Here is a 4,796-nt window from a genome sequence, read left to right on the forward strand (position 1 = left end):
ATCGCGGTTTTTCGGTTCGGTTTGAATATCGTTACACCCCTACTAGATATATAAAGCAGAGAGAATCTTTTTCTACCATTCCCTCAATAAAATCTGCTGGTGAATGATTTACCTCAGCCATTGATATTAATAATTCTATCTTGATCTTTATAGTTTAACTGGCTCCACTTTTGTTAGAAGTTTATATGGAATCATTAAGGAATGGAAATCTTCCACCAGTCATGACACAAGCCTGGACACAAGTCTGATTCTTAAAAAGGTCAAAGATCCAAGCGAATGTAAGAGTTACAGTCCAATGTCCCTGATCCAGCTAGACGTAAAAATATTGTCAAAAATGTTCTCCAACCGTTTAAGTAAAGTTATGACATCTCTTGTACATATACATCAGGCAGGGTTTATTCTGGGCCGTAGCTCTTCTGATAACATTAGGTGTTTCATCAATATTATGTTGTCAGTGGAGAATGATCAGACTCCGGTCGCTGCCAACTCACTTGACGCCGAAAAGGCATTTGATATGGTAGAATGCGTTTATTTTTTAAGATTCTGGAAATATACTGGTTCGGGAATACTTTTATTAGATGGATAGGAGCACCCACCAGGGTTGCCCTCTATCCCCTTTATTGTTCGGCCCTGCCCTGGAACCATTAGCAGCCGTGATAAGAAGGGAAGTTGATTTTCCAGAGGTGGTTGCGGGAGGTATTGCATATAAGCTTTTGTTTTAAGCACTGTGATGATTTCGGGATGAACCGCACTTTAATTATTGTATGAATGAATGAGACTAACCAATCAGGAGACAGACAGAGGATGAAGCAACGGGTATAAAAAGGAAGCGGAAAGGAAATAAAGGGAGTTCGGTAAACGAGAAGGCAGAAGTGGAACAGTCAGCAGTCATAGCTCAAGTTATCTTCGTTCATGCTTGAATCTTCCTCTTGCTACTAAGAGTTATGTGTGGAAGGAATGTTACGGGTGAAGCTGGTTGACTCGGATCACCTGTGTGGAGCGTCTGCAGCGCACGCTGTTTTCAAGTTGGTCAACGAGCAGAGAACGAGCCAAAGAGGGTTTTTCTTGCCGCGTATCTTTGGAACCTTTCTGATATCAACTGCCACGCGTTGATCGTCCCTAAAGCCTTGCCGTCTCAGGTACTCACACCAAACTCAAGCCCTGAAATCCTCAACTGTGGGGGTGTGCGTTCACGACAGTGACTGATGAACATAACATTATACACGCCCACACCATACACCTCCACACGACTGCACACACACACACACACACACACACATACGAGCTCACTCAATCCACGCACAGTGCGTGCGCTTTTGTTTTGTTACATGATTATGTTTTTGAGAATGGCGATCTCGGCGATCTGCATTTGAATGTAAATGTGCGTGCTCTTGCGGTACTAATTTGCATTTGTGGACTCTTTTCGAAATCTTGGACTAATCATTAATGTGAACCTACACCACACAACCTTCATTCAGTGTGAACTGTTAATATACTGAACTTCATGTGTGAAATGTTACTACTTCTGTTTGTTTTGTAAAAGACGAAGAATATAAATATTTACTTTGAACCCCTTTGGTAATGTTTTTGTATGGGTTTAATATATCTTTTGTTTTGTGTGTAACTGGTGGCCTTTGAGCTATCCGGCCTAAACCATTGAATGTGGTAGACTAAATCTACCTGGCACCCGAACTAATTAATTTCAAATTTAAAGAATCTTTTTACAAGGGTGTGCCACCGCACATTACATTTTATTACAATGCATTTATTTATTCCATAATACACATTTATATTACTTTCTAAAACACTGTACTTGCTGTACGTCGAACAAAACTAGATAGTGTTTACATTTTCTTTAGAGATCAAATGAGGCGCATGCGCACACACCGAACTGTAGTCAGTAAACACGTGGTCACAACGTTACGACGAATGGAATTAAAAAAACAAACACAAGAATAAACTAGAAGTATTTGAGTTTAACCACAGACAGACGAAAGTGTAAATAGACAACTGCTTCTGAAGTGTTTTTATATTAAACTAGTATCGTTATACCTGGCTATGTAAATGTAAAAGTCCAACAAAGTCTCGTGAACAGTGCAAACGAAAGAACTTCACAAAGTGTCCCGCCTTTTTATAACAAACGTGCATCATTTTAAAGGGAAAATACTTTTAACCCATCCGTCTGTGCTCGTTCTCCCCTAATATAGCACATTATCGCCTTCTTTCAACTCATTTACAGTCAGCCGCTGGATTTAAAGAGCTCATACGTCCGAAATTAAAAATATAACTCGCATATTTCTGTTCATTTCTCCTAAAATAATGCGTCGATGATAAGCTTTTTGCACGGTCATTAAAACGCCAAAGAGAGAAAAATGTACAACATGCACAGAAAATATATAGATCAAAATCAATATAAACCTCACAACACTTACCGAAATGAGTTCTTCTTGTGTTTTCTGGAGGTTTTCAAAACAACAACTTCCACCAACTGGACTGGAGTGTTGACGCGCTTGAGAACAAATATCTGATTTATCAGCGCTGTTCTTCTTCTTCTTGTGTTGTTTAATGGCGGTTTACAAGCCAACATATGGTGTATTACCGCCACCAACTGGACTGGAGTGTTGATGCGCTTCTACATCTAATCTACATCTGATTTATCAGCCCTGTTGTCTCACTTTAAAATGCATTATATACTTTAAACTATTTTACAGCATTATACAGGAAATAAATATATCTAAGAATCTCTTTCATCCTCTACACAGTTTAGCAGAAAACATTCAACAGCATTTGTAAAACTACATTTAAGAGAATAGTTCACCCCAGAAGTAAACTTCTGTCATCATTTACTCACCCTCATGTTGTTCCAAACCTGTATTACTTCATCTCTTCTGTTGAACACAAAAGGGAAACTTTTATTTTTGTGACACATCTCCATAAAATTAGTTATACCATGGGTCTGTTGAATGCTTGATTCTGATTGGTTGACAGATAATGTGTGCAATTATTTTTCAAGTAAATGCATTTATTAAATAAATTGAGAAATATAGATTCAAACTATTTCACCTTACCAAACCTATTGAATTGTTCTCAGGACAGTTAAAAATACTAAGAGAAATGCTTAATTATCTTAGGAAAATAGGATTTTATAAAAATACAGGTGAAACTCGAAAAATTAGAACATCGTGCAAAAGTTCATTAATTTCAGTAATTCAACTTAAAAGGTGAAACTAATATATTATATAGACTCATTACAAGCAAAGTAAGATATTTCAAGCCTTTATTTGATATAAGTTTTATGATTACGGCTTACAGCTTATGAAAACCCCAAATTCAGAATCTCAGAAAATTAGAATATTACATGAAATCAATAAAAAAAAAAGGATTTTAAATACAGAAATGTCGGCCCTCTGAAAAGTATAATCATGCATATGTACTCAGTACTTGGTTTGGGCCCCTTTGCATTAATTACTGCCTCAATGCGGTGTGGCATGGATGCTATCAGCCTGTGGCACTGCTGAGGTGTTATGGAAGACCAAGATGCTTCAATAGCGGCCTTCAGCTCTTCTGCATTGTTTGGTCTCATGTCTCTCATCTTTCTCTTGGCAATGCCCCATAGATTCTCTATGGGGTTCAGGTCAGGCGAGTTTGCTGGCCAATCAAGCACAGTAATACCATGGTCATTGAACCAGGTTTTGGTACTTTTGGCAGTGTGGGCAGGTGCCAAGTCCTGCTGGAAAATGAAGTCAGCATCTCCATAAAGCTTGTCTGCTGAAGGAAGCATGAAGTGCTCTAAAATGTCCGGTAGGCGGCTGCGTTGACTCTGGACTTAATAAAGCACAGTGGACCAACACCAGTCGATGACATGGCTCCCCAAACCAACACAGACTGTGGAAACTTCACACTGGACTTCAAGCATCTTGGATTGTGTGCCTCTCCATTCTTCCTCCAGACTCTGGGACCTTGGTTTCCAAATGAGATGCAAAATTTGCTCTCATCAGAAAAGAGGACTTTGGACCACTGAGCAACAGACCAGTTCTTTTTCTTTAGCCCAGGTAAGGCGTTTGACATTTGAAGCCCATGTCCAGGACCCGTCTGTGTGTGGTGGCTCTTGATGCAGTAACTCCAGCCTCAGTCCACTCCTTGTGAAGCTCCCCACACATTTGAATGGCCTTTTCCTGACAATCCTCTCCAGGCTACGGTCATCCCTGCTGCTTGTGCACCTTTTTCTTCCACACTTTTCCCTTCCACTTAACTTTCTATTAATGTGCTTTGATACAGCACTTTGAGAACATCCAACTTCTTTTGCAATTACCTTTTGAGGCTTTCCCTCCTTGTGGAGGGTGTCAATGATGGTTTTCTGCACAACTGTCAGGTCAGCCTTCCCCATGATTGTGAATTCAACTGAACCAGACTGAGAGACCATTTAAAGGCTCAGGAACCCTTTGCAGGTGTTTAGCTGATTAGAGTGTGACACTTTGAGCCTACAATACTGAACCTTTTCACAATATTCTAATTTTCTGAGATTCTGAATTTGGGGTTTTCATAAGCTGTAAGCCATAATCATCAAAATTATATCAAATAAAGGCTTGAAATATCTTACTTTGCTTGTAATGAGTCTATATAATATATTAGTTTCACCTTTTAAGTTGAATTACTGAAATTAATGAACTTTTGCACGATATTCTAATTTTTCGAGTTTCACATGTATATTTATATTTAAATATTAAAATCGTATTTATGTTTCACACTCCAGTCCAGTTGGTGGCGGAAATACACCATATGTTGTTTTGCAAACC

At 38.9% G+C, this 4,796-nt stretch overlaps 3 protein-coding genes across 5 annotated transcripts in view; all 3 read right to left on the reverse strand.

The window, feature by feature from the left end:
* Nucleotides 1-2,532, reverse strand: part of LOC127618586 (zinc finger protein OZF-like) — a 178,767-nt gene extending 176,235 nt beyond the window's left edge. The window contains exon 1 of the mRNA XM_052091140.1: nucleotides 2,433-2,532. The gene's annotated coding sequence lies outside the window, so the exon portion shown is untranslated. The remainder of the gene's footprint in view (nucleotides 1-2,432) is intronic.
* Nucleotides 1-4,796, reverse strand: part of LOC127618578 (gastrula zinc finger protein XlCGF26.1-like) — a 105,066-nt gene that overhangs the window by 68,832 nt on the left and 31,438 nt on the right. The window contains exon 1 of one of the 2 annotated variants that reach the window (XM_052091126.1): nucleotides 2,433-2,541. The exons of the other annotated variant lie outside the window; for it this stretch is intronic. The gene's annotated coding sequence lies outside the window, so the exon portion shown is untranslated. Of the gene's footprint in view, nucleotides 1-2,432; nucleotides 2,542-4,796 lie in introns of those variants that run through there. 2 annotated transcript variants of the gene reach the window in all.
* The window catches only part of LOC127618570 (gastrula zinc finger protein XlCGF26.1-like), a 47,076-nt gene that overhangs the window by 10,843 nt on the left and 31,437 nt on the right, over nucleotides 1-4,796 (reverse strand). The window contains exon 1 of one of the 2 annotated variants that reach the window (XM_052091112.1): nucleotides 2,433-2,539. The exons of the other annotated variant lie outside the window; for it this stretch is intronic. The gene's annotated coding sequence lies outside the window, so the exon portion shown is untranslated. Of the gene's footprint in view, nucleotides 1-2,432; nucleotides 2,540-4,796 lie in introns of those variants that run through there. 2 annotated transcript variants of the gene reach the window in all.

This window comes from Xyrauchen texanus, chromosome 25 (genome assembly GCF_025860055.1).
Source record: "Xyrauchen texanus isolate HMW12.3.18 chromosome 25, RBS_HiC_50CHRs, whole genome shotgun sequence".
Lineage (NCBI taxonomy): Eukaryota > Metazoa > Chordata > Actinopteri > Cypriniformes > Catostomidae > Xyrauchen > Xyrauchen texanus.